Below are 11,980 nucleotides of genomic sequence, written 5' to 3'. Positions count from 1 at the left end.
GTTGAAGAAATTTAACACTGATAGAAAGCTTACAGTTTATATTCCAATTTTTCATTTTTTAACAATGTTCCTTTGAGCCTTTCCTCCTCCCTTGCTAGATCCCATCCAGGAGGTGCCCTTCCTTCCTTCCTTCCTTCCTTCCTATTAAGCTGTGGGAAAATATATACAACATAAACCTTTCCTTTTCAACCACTGCCAATAATTCACAGTCACAATATTGCAGTACACTCACCACCTTCCATTACTAAAACTTTCCGATCTCCCCAAACAGAAACCCTACACCCATTATGCATTAACTCCCCATTCACCCTGCCCCTCACCGCTGGCAATGTGTACTCTAATTTCTGTCTCTATGAGCTTGAATATTCTCTGATATTTTCTTTGTATTAGTATCTGGCTTAAATTTTTTTTTCACCAAAACAAATTTTATTTCCAGTGTTTAATTGGGCATGCACACAGGCGTAACGGATTCATTAAGCCCTCATGCAGAATTATATTCTTCTTAGTAAAGAAGCCAGTTCCATCCAGGATCCGCTATCTACACACCTATGTTACAACATTTATATCAAATCTTGTATCTGAAAAAAAGATACACATATAACATGTTCGTTTAAGTTACATATTTTACTGAAAGATTAAAAATTTACATCACACAAAACTCAAAAACTGTATTAAAGTTTGATCATAAAACTCAGAGATCCACCAAATGGACTAAAGAATGGAAGTTCTGTATCCACCTGTGGTAAAACTGGTAAATGTAATGGCATTTGTTTCTGGTAAAACACATTAATTTATTCAATGTAAGTCATCTAATTTTAACAATATGATGCCCTAAAAACCAAATGCATTTTATGATGAGGGACTTTTTGTTAGTGATGAAACCAAAAGAACAGATTTGCTGTGTACTAATGCCAGCTATTTTCTTCAGTAATCATGGCAATACGCTGTCTCTTCAGTTGCAACAAATGCCTTGCTGATTTGCGTACAATTGTCCAATGTATTTTTAAATGTACATATATATATATATATTTATATATATATTCTTCTGGCTGTAGTAATGCACTGTAAAGCTATTCCACGGTGCAAAATGATGAAAGCAGTCCAAATAAAGGCTACATAATAACAAGTCTGGTACAAGAAAATATTTACAGAGTTACTGGAACATGTAACAGTAACTACTTATTTGCTAGAGTGGACATGACTCCAATTTAAAGACAGGGATGAAACTGTGCTTTATTGCCTGGGATTTCAGACAGTTTATGAGTTTGGGCATCAACTGCAGAACTGGCATTTTGTCTCATGTTCTGGAAACTTTCTCCATTTATTTGGTCAGGTGACTGTGGTGGTATGGAAAGAAGGGGCCTACTCGTTGAAGCCAAGGTATTGAGTGGGAAGGACAAAGCTGGGTCCGCCAGGGATACTTGTAACAAGCTAGTGCCTTTAGGAGGGTTTCTCCTCTGTTAAGGTTGCATGGACTGGCGTGTAGGCATCTGTTGCAAGCCAGCCTGAGATTGACAGGTTCTGAGCAGAGCATTTTGGCTTTAACTGATTCACAGCTGAAAGTTCAGATTCTCTCTCTCCACTCTGCTCATGAATTTTCCAAAAATTCAAAATGCTTATTTCAGTAGTATCTCTGTCCTCCTAGCATGTGTCTGCATTTGATGTTTTTCCTTTTAGCAGTCTCAGTATTGTTTTTGACTTTCTATCCAAAACATATCAACTGCAGGTGCCTTGGGTCTCAGTTTTAACTGATCTCCTATTTTCATTTTCCACGTGGGTTTCTGTTTTTCTGATTCACTTCTGGCTGATGTTAGTAAACTCCCCATTGATTTTCCTTTTTTTGGTGGCATCAAGCACTTTAGCTATTGAAGGCATTTCTTTCTCATTCTTGGCCTCTCCTAGGCTTCCACTGCCTGACTTGAATCTTGTAGATTTTTTTCTATATAGCATATCACACTCGACCATCTGTCTTAAATTTAAATCCTAAATCTATAAAAATCTCATTTATTTTGATACCAACTTAACTTAATAGCATATACAAACTGTGTTCCTATATCCCTCCATCCCCCACCTTTATGTAGTTTATTGTCACACATTACATATTTATACACTGTGAGTCCAAAACCATTGATTTATCATTTTATTTTATGCATGCGCCTTTTAAATCCTGTAGGAAGTAAAAAGTGGAATTACAAACCAAAAATACAATAGTACTGGTATTTATATTTACCCATGTTATTACCCTCACCGGAAATCTTTATTTCTTCATATGGCTTTTATCTATTATCTATTGTCCTTTCCTTTAAACTCCCTTTAGCATCTCTTACAGGACCAGTCTAGTGATGACAAAGTCCTCAGCTTTTGTTTATCTGGGAATATCTCAATCTTTTCCTTAACTTTAGAGACAGTTTTGCCAGATACAGAATTCTTGGCTGGCAAATGTTTGCCTTCAGCAGTTTAAATATATCTACCCACTGCCTTCTTGCCTCCATGGTTTCTGATGAGAAATCGGAACTTAAATCTTCTTGAGGAGCCCTTGTATATGGCATGTTGCTTCTCTCTTGCAGCTTTCAGAATTCTCTCTTTATCTTTTGCATTTGGCTGTGTGATTATAAGATGGTGCAGTGTGGATCTATTTGGGTTTATCCTGTTTAGAGTTCATTGAGCATCTTGCATGTATATATTCGTGTCTTTCATTACATTTGGGAAGTTTTCAGCCATTATTTCTTTGAATATTCTGCCAGTTTCTCTCTTTCTTCTCTTTCTGGGACTGCCACAATGTATATATTGATATGCCTGATTGTGTCCCACATGTTCCTCAGGCTCTGTTCACTTCTTTTCATTCTTTCTTCTTTCTGCTTCTCAGACTGAATGATTTCAGTGGTCTTATCTTCAAATTCACTGATTCTTCTGCCAGCACCAATCTGCTGTTGAAACCCTGTAGAGAATTTTAAATTTCTGTTACTGTGGTCTTGAGCTCTGTATGGTTCCTTTTCTTTTTTTTATTTATTTATTTATTTATTTATTTATTTATTTTTTTAATCATCATTTTATTGAGATATATTCACATACCATGCAGTCATACAAAACAAATTGTACTTTCGATAGTTTACAGTACCATTACATAGTTGTACATTCATCACCTAAATCAATCCCTGACACCTTCATTAGCACACACACAAAAATAACAAGAATAATAATTAGAGTGAAAAAGAGCAATTGAAGTAAAAAAGAACACTGGGTACCTTTGTCTGTTTGTTTCCTTCCCCTACTTTTCTACACATCCATCCATAAACTAGATAAAGTGGAGTTTGGTCCTTATGGCATTCCCAATCCCATTGTCACCCCTCATAAGCTACATTTTTATACAACTGTCTTTGAGATTCATGGGTTCTGGGTTGTAGTTTAATAGTTTCAGGTATCCACCACCAGCTACCCCAATTCTTTAGAACCTAAAAAAGGTTGTCTAAAGTGTGCGTAAGAGTGCCCACCAGAGTGATCTCTCGGCTCATTTTGGAATCTCTCTGCCACTGAAGCTTATTTCATTTCCTTTCACATCCCCCTTTTGGTCAAGAAGATGTTCTCCATCCCACGATGCCGGGTCTACATTCCTCTCCGGGAGTCATATTCCACGTTGCCAGGGAGATTCACTCCCCTGGGTGTCTGGTCCCACGTAGGGGGGAGGGCAGTGATTTCACCTTTCAAGTTGGCTTAGCCAGAGAGAGAGGGCCACATCTGAGCAACAAAGAGGCATTCAGGAGGAGACTCTTAGGCACAAATATAGGGAGGCCTAGCCTCTCCTTTGCAGCAACCGTCTTCCCAAGGGTAAAACTTATGGTAGAGGGCTCAACCCATCAAACCACCAGTCCCCTATGTCTGTGGTCATGTTAGCAACCATGGAGGTGGGGTAGGCGAATACCCCTGCATTCTCCACAGGCTCCTCAAGGGGGCACTACATCTTTTTTTTTTTTTTCCTTGTTTGTCTTTTTTCTTTTCTTTTTTTCTTTTTTTTAACTTTCTCTTCTTTTTTAAATCAACTGTATGAAAAAAAAGTTAAAAAGAAAACAAACATACAATAAAAGAACATTTCAAAGAGACCATAACAAGGGAGTAAGAAAAAGACAACTAACCTAAGATAACTGCTTAACTTCCAACATGTTCCTACTTTACCCCAAGAAAGTTACATAATATAGCAACATTTCAGTGAACTTGTTCCTACTACATCCATCAGAAATTAACAGACCATAGTCATTTCTGGGCATCCCCAGAACGTTAAATAGCTTATCTGTTCTTCTTGGATTATTGTTCCCCGTTCCTTAATTGCTCTCTACTGCTAGTTCCCCTACATTCTACATTATAAACCATTTGTTTTACATTTTTCAAAGTTCACATTAGTGGTAGCATATAATATTTCTCTTTTTGTGCCTGGCTTATTTCGCTCAGCATTATGTCTTCAAGGTTCATCCATGTTGTCATATGTTTCACGAGATCGTTCCTTCTTACTGCCGCGTAGTATTCCATCGTGTGTATATACCACATTTTATTTATCCACTCATCTGTTGAAGGACATTTGGGTTGTTTCCATCTCTTGGCAATTGTGAATAATGCTGCTATGAACATTGGCGTGCAGATATCTGTTTGTGTCACTGCTTTCCGATCTTCCGGGTATATACCGAGAATTGCAATCGCTGGATCGAATGGTAGCTCTATATCTAGTTTTCTAAGGAACTGCCAGACTGACTTCCAGAGTGGCTGAACCATTATACACTCCCACCAACAATGAATAAGTGTTCCAATTTCTCCACATCCCCTCCAGCATTTGTAGTTTCCTGTTTGTTTAATGGCAGCCATTCTAACCGGTGTTAGATGGTATCTCATTGTGGTCTTAATTTGCATCTCTCTAATAGCTAGTGAAGCTGAACATTTTTTCATGTGTTTCTTGGCCATTTGTATTTCCTCTTCAGAGAACTGTCTTTTCATATCTTTTGCCCATTTTATAATTGGGCTGTCTGTACTATTGTCATTGAGTTGTAGGATTTCTTTGTATATGCAAGATATCAGTCTTTTGTCAGATACATGGTTTCCAAAAATTTTTTCCCATTGAGTTGGCTGCCTCTTTACCTTTTTGAGAAATTCCTTTGAGGTGCAGAAACTTCTAAGCTTGAGGAGTTCCCATTTATCTATTTTCTCTTTTGTTGCTTGTGCTTTGGGTGTAAAGTCTAGGAAGTGGCCTCCTAATACAAGGTCTTGAAGATGTTTTCCTACATTATCTTCTAGGAGTTTTATGGTACTTTCTTTTATATTGAGATCTTTGGTCCATTTTGAGTTAATTTTTGTGTAGGGGGTGAGGTAGGGGTCCTCTTTCATTCTTTTGGATATGGATATCCAACTCTCCCAGCCCCATTTGTTGAAAAGACCATTATGGCTCAGTTCGGTGACTTTGGGGGCCTTATCAAAGATCAGTCGGCCATAGATCTGAGGGTCTATCTCTGAATTCTCAATTCGATTCCATTGATCTATATGTCTATCTTTGTGCCAGTACCATGCTGTTTTGGCAACTGTGGCTTTATAATAAGCTTCAAAGTCAGGGAGTGTAAGTCCTCCCACTTCGTTTTTCTTGTTTAGAGTGTCTTTAGCAATTCGAGGCATCTTCCCTTTCCAAATAAATTTGATAATTAGCTTTTCCAAGTCTGCAAAGTAGGTTGTTGGAATTTTGATTGGGATTGCATTGAATCTGTAGATGAGTTTGGGTAGAATTGACATCTTAATGACATTTAGCCTTCCTATCCATGAACATGGAATATTTTTCCATCTTTTAAGGTCCCCTTCTATTTCTTTTAGTAGAGTTATGTAGTTTTCTTTGTATAGGTCTTTTACATCTTTGGTTAAATTTATTCCTAGGTACTTGATTTTTTTAGTTGCTATTGAAAATGGTATCTTTTTCTTGAGTGTCTCTTCAGTTTGTTCATTTCTAGCATATAGAAACATTACTGACTTATGTGCATTAATCTTGTATCCCGCTACTTTGCTAAATTTGTTTATTAGCTCTAGTAGGTGTATCGTTGATTTCTCAGCGTTTTCTAGATATAAGATCATATCATCTGCAAACAATGACAGTTTTACTTCTTCTTTTCCAATTTGGATGCCTTTTATTTCTTTGTCTTGCCGGATTGCCCTGGCTAGCACTTCCAGCACAATGTTGAATAACAGTGGTGACAGCGGGCATCCTTGTCTTGTTCCTGATCTTAGAGGGAAGGCTTTCAGTCTCTCACCATTGAGTACTATGCTGGCTGTGGGTTTTTCATATATGCTCTTTATCATGTTGAGGAAGTTTCCTTCAATTCCTACCTTTTGAAGTGTTTTTATCAAAAAGGGATGTTGGATTTTGTCAAATGCTTTTTCAGCATCTATTGAGATGATCAATTGATTTTTCCCTTTCGAGTTTTTAATGTGTTGTAATACATTGATTGTTTTTCTTATGTTGAACCATCCTTGCATGCCTGGAATGAACCCCACTTGGTCATGGTGTATGATTTTTTTAATGTGTCTTTGGATTCGATTTGCAAGTATTTTGTTGAGGATTTTTGCATCTATATTCATTAAGGAGATTGGCCGGTAGTTTTCCTTTTTTGTAGCATCTTTGCCTGGTTTTGGTATTAGATTGATGTTAGCTTCATAAAATGAGTTAGGTAGTGTTCCATTTTTTTTCAATGTTTTGAAAGAGTTTGAGTAAGATTGGTGTCAGTTCTTTCTGGAAAGTTTGGTAGAATTCCCCTGTGAAGCCATCTGGCCCTGGGCATTTATTTGTGGGAAGATTTTTGATGACTGATTGGATCTCTTTGCTTGTGATGGGTTGGTTGAGGTCTTCTATTTCTTCTCTGGTCAGTCTAGGTTGTTCATATGTTTCCAGGAAATTGTCCATTTCTTCTACATTATCCAGTTTGTTGCCATACAGTTGTTCATAATATCCTCTTATAATTTTTTTTAATTTCTTCAGGATCTGCAGTTATGTCACCTTTTTCATTCATTATTTTGTTTATATGGGTCTTCTCTCTTTTTGATTTTTGTCAGTCTAGCTAGGGGCTTGTCAATCTTGTTGATCTTCTCAAAGAACCAACTTTTGGTGATATTTATCCTCTCTATTGTTTTTTTGTTCTCTATGTCATTTATTTCTGCTTTAATCCTTGTTATTTCTTTTCTTCTACTTGGTTTAGGATTGGTTTGCTGTTCATTTTCTAGCTTCTTCAGTTGATCCATTAGTTCTTTGATTTTGGCTCTTTCTTCCTTTTTAATATATGCATTTAGTGCTATAAATTTCCCCCTTAGCACTGCTTTTGCTGCATCCCATAGGTTTTGGTATGTTGTGTTCTCATTTTCATTTGTCTCTATATATTTAGCAATTTCTCTTGCTATTTCTTCTTTAACCCACTGATTGTTTAGGAGTGTGTTGTTTAACCTCCAGGTATTTGTGAATTTTCTAAGTCTCTGATGGTTATTGACTTCTAATTGTATTCCATTGTGGTCAGAGAATGTGCTTTGAATAATTTCAATCTTTTTAAATTTATTGAGGCTTGTTTTATGTCCCAGCATATGATCTATTCTGGAGAAAGTTCCGTGAGCACTAGAAAAGTATGTGTATCCTGGTGATTTGGGATGTAATGTCCTGTATATGTCTGTTAAATCTAATTCATTTATCAGATTGTTTAGGTTTTCAATTTCCTTATTGGTCTTCTGTCTGGTTGATCTATCTATAGGAGAGAGTGATGTGTTGAAGTCTCCCACAATTATTGTGGAAACATCAATTGCTTCCTTTAGTTTTGCCAGTGTTTCTCTCATGTATTTTGTGGCACCTTGATTGGGTGCATAGACATTTACGATTGTTATTTCTTCTTGCTGAATTGCCCCTTTTATTAGTATGTAGTGGCCTTCTTTGTCTCTCAAAACATCCCTGCATTTGAAGTGTATTTTATCTGAGATTAATATTGCTACACCTGCTTTCTTTTGGCTGTAGCTTGCATGAAATATTTTTTTCCTTCCTTTCACTTTCAGTTTCTTTGTGTCCCTGTGTCTAAGATGAGTCTCTTGTATGCAACATATTGATGGTTCATTTTTTTTTGATCCATTCTGCGAATCTATATCTTTTAATTGGGGAGTTTAATCCATTTACATTCAACGTTATAACCGTGAAGGCGTTTCTTGAATCGGCCATCTTATCCTTTGGTTTATGTTTGCCATATTTTTCCCTCTCTCTATTAATATCCTTTATTGTACCCATACCGAATCTCTTTAGTACTGAACCTTTCCCCAAGTCTCTCTGTCCTTTCTTTGTTTCTCTGTCTGTAGGGCTCCCTTTAGTATCTCCAGTAGGGCAGGTCTCTTGTTAGCAAATTCTCTCAGCATTTCTTTGTCTGTGAAAAATTTAAGCTCTCCCTCAAATTTGAAGGAGAGCTTTGCTGGATAAAGTATTCTTGGCTGGAAATTCCTCTCACTCAGAATTTTAAATATATCGTGCCACTGCCTTCTGGCCTCCATGGTGGCTGCTGAGTAGTCACTACTTAGTCTTATGCTGTTTCCTTTGTATGTGGTGAATTGCTTTTCTCTTGCTGCTTTCAGAACTTGCTCCTTCTCTTCTATGTTTGACAGTGTGATCAGTATATGTCTCGGAGTGGGTTTTTTTGGATTTATTCTATTTGGAGTTCGCTGAGCATTTATGATTTGTGTATTTATGTTGTTTAGAAGATTTGGGAAGTTTTCCCCAACAATTTCTTTGAATACTCTTCCTAGACCTTTACCCTTTTCTTCCCCTTCTGGGACACCAATGAGTCTTATATTTGGACGTTTCATATCATCTATCATATCCCTGAGGTCCATTTCGATTTTTTCAATTTTTTTCCCCATTCTTTCTTTTATGCTTTCATTTTCCTTTCTGTCATCTTCCAGGTCACTGATTCGTTGTTCAACTTCCTCTAGTCTTGTACTATGAGTGTCCAGAATCCTTTTAATTTGGTCAACAGTTTCTTTAATTTCCATAAGATCATCCATTTTTTTATTTAGTCTTGCAATGTCTTCTTTATGCTCTTCTAGGGTCTTCTTGATTTCCTTCATATCCCGTACTATGGTCTCATTGTTCATCTTTAGTTCTTTGAGTAGCTGCTCTAGGTGCTGTGTCTCTTCTGGTCTTTTGATTTGGGTGCTTGGGCTTGGGTTATCCATATCGTCTGGTTTTTTCATATGCTTTATAATTTTCTGTTGCTTTTGGCCTCGTGGCATTTGCTGAACTTGATAGGGTTCTTTTAGGGTTTGTAGACCTACTGAAGTCCTTATCTCTAATTTATCAGATCTACAGCTTCGTGGAGTACACTTTCTCTAACTAACCAGCAGGTGGCGTCCACGAGCCACCTGTTCTCCACAAGCCAGTTCTCCCCTGCTTAGCCTTTTTGGTGAGTGGGGGAGTGAGTCTTGTGGGGCCCAATTGGTGTACCAAGCTTGCGTGTGTAGTTGGTGTTGCCTGCCCTGTATGTGGGGCGTGTTTCTGGGCAGTCGGGGAGGGGGGGTGGCCCTAACAATCAAATCTCCCTGATGATCTTAGAGTTTTAAAGCTGCTGCAATAGTCTAATCCTTCAGTTCAGTCCTGCCACAGTTTGTCTCTGCCACTGACCCACAAGTCTTTGGTATTGGCGTATGGCTCCTGAGACTTGCAAGTGGGCCCCTCTTCCAGGCTGTGCACCCCGGGTCCTCTGTTGAGGGATGACTGTGCTATGTCACAGGTGAGTGCCGTCCCCCCAGGGCAGTTCTGGGCTGCTGGGCTGTGTAGGGAGGCTCCCAGTCTGCTGAAATGATGGCTGAATGGGGCTTTGTTAATTCACACTGCTCCACCTTCCCAGCTCTGGGACATTCAGCTGAGGTTGCAGGGAAGGCTAATGTCCACGCCCAGTTTTGTGGTGTGTGCCTGTTATTTGAAGCACTTCCGTCACACTGGGTTGTCTGGGGCAGCTCTGGGCTATGGGGCTGGCGATGGGCAGGAGTGTTTCCTGTCCACCAGGATGGTGGCTGTGAGCGGACACCCCCCTTTTCTTGGGAAGTTGTGTTGTTTATTGAATTTTCTCAGCCACTGGATTATTGCCTTTTGTCTCAGAGCTCTCTTAGTTCTGCTCTTGACTTGACGTGCCCAAATTGCAATTCTTTGAAGCTTTCTGTATTGGTTTTCTTAGAGTAATTGTTTTAGAAAAAGAAAAAAGGATTTAAAAAAAAAGAAACAAAAAAAAAAACGGCCCTCCTCAGAGATCTAATGGGTTATTGAAATGCTAATAGACAAAGCAACCAGGGTCATTAAGGAAAGGTCCACAGGGCAGAGAGATCAGCTTTTCTTCGGGATTTGCATATGCGCCTCAGGGCCTGAGCTCGGGCTTGAGCTCTGCCCTTCCCCCTTCTATGTTCACCAGAACTCCAAAAATCTTCCGCTTTTATTTTGGAGTTTTTCGTGTTGTTTTTTTTCTATGCCTGTCTCCTCTCTGCTGGGCTGGCTGCTCTCAGAGTCTCTGGTGTCTGGTCTCAGTCTATCTATGGTTGGAGTTTGAATCAGTAGAATGAGTTTCCGATAAGAGCAGCCACTGCAGTTCTCCCTTCTCCTTCCCGGAGCTGACAGCCCCTCCTCCCCCGGGACTGAGCCTGGCAGGGAGGGGCGCGGGTCCCCTGGCCGCCAAAACTTACAGATTTCGCTGATCTCAGCAGTTCCACGTTTTCATGAGTGTTGTATGAAGTATGCCCAAAGTCAGATTGCTCTGTGGTGTCCAGTCCACGCAGTTCCTGGCTTTTTACCTACTTTCCTGGAGGAGTAACTAAAACTTACAGCTCACCAGTCTGCCATCTTGCCCCGCCTCCTGGTTCCTTTTCATAATTTCCATCTCTCTATTGGTATTCTCATTGGGTTCATATATTGTTTTCCTGATTTCCTTTAGTTCTTTGTCCATGTTTTCCTTTAGGTTTTGAGCATATTAAGGATCATTTTTTAAAAAAGTCTTTGGTATGTCCCAGGTCTGATCCTCTTCAATGATGGTTTCTAATGTTTTAATCTTTTCCTTTGCTTGGGCATGTCACCATTTTTTGACATCTTATCTCCTTAGTGATTTCTGTTAATGGTCATTGTAAACTGATTTCACCTGAATAAAAATGCTTGATATGGAGGCACAAGACAAAACTTTACTTCATACTGCCAACATCCTGAGTGAAGTATACACCTTCATCTATTCCTTTATTAAGGATTTAATGAGCATTTATGCCTGGGGATACAGAAAGGAGGAAAATGGTCTCTGATTTTAAGGACTCCAAAGTATAGTAGGGAAACCCTACTTTGATAGACTTACTTTCAGATGATATTAGGGGAACAGAGAAGAAGAGAGGTTGTGACAAAGAAGGCTAAGTTTTATAGAAGAGTAATTGGCCTGGAAGAAAAGGAAGAGTATATAAAATTGAATAGAATAAGTGGTGACATCATTGACATGGCCACGTAAGACATCCTCTGGAAAAGTCTTCCCTCAGAATCAACTAATAAAACATTTCCCTCTTGCTTAGAACTCTGAATGATGATAGAAACTGGAGAAAGATTCCACAAATGCTGAATCAAAGAAAAAGAGGAATAATCTCCTAGAGCAGACAGGAGATTTTTTTCTTGGAGCTGCCAGTCGGGACCCTTCTCCCTCACTTGGTCCTTCACAGCTTGGGAGTTGTGCAGAAGCAGCATGGCCCTGGTACCTTCTGCTACAGATGCAGACTATAGAGTCACTCACAGAAGTGTGCTAGAAGCCTATGCATATCCAGGCACAGGGCCCAAGTCTGTGGAGGCCCAGGACAGGGCACAAGCTACTAAGGAATGCCTCATACAAAAGGTCCCCAAGGGTAAAAAGAGAGAGAGAGAGATACCATGTCAGAACTGTTTGCAAGAGTTGCATCGACTCAATCCAGTCTCATAAGACACAGGTTG

General features: G+C 39.1%; 1 pseudogene; it reads right to left on the bottom strand.

The window, feature by feature from the left end:
• Positions 1–1,208: 1,208 nt before the first annotated feature.
• On the bottom strand, positions 1,209–1,965 carry LOC119522949 (annotated as a pseudogene).
• Positions 1,966–11,980: the final 10,015 nt, after the last annotated feature.

This window comes from Choloepus didactylus, chromosome X (assembly GCF_015220235.1).
Source record: "Choloepus didactylus isolate mChoDid1 chromosome X, mChoDid1.pri, whole genome shotgun sequence".
NCBI classification, from domain to species: Eukaryota; Metazoa; Chordata; class Mammalia; order Pilosa; family Megalonychidae; genus Choloepus; species Choloepus didactylus.
Note: the sequence above shows the minus strand (reverse complement) of the source record. Positions and strands in the feature narration are given on the sequence as shown.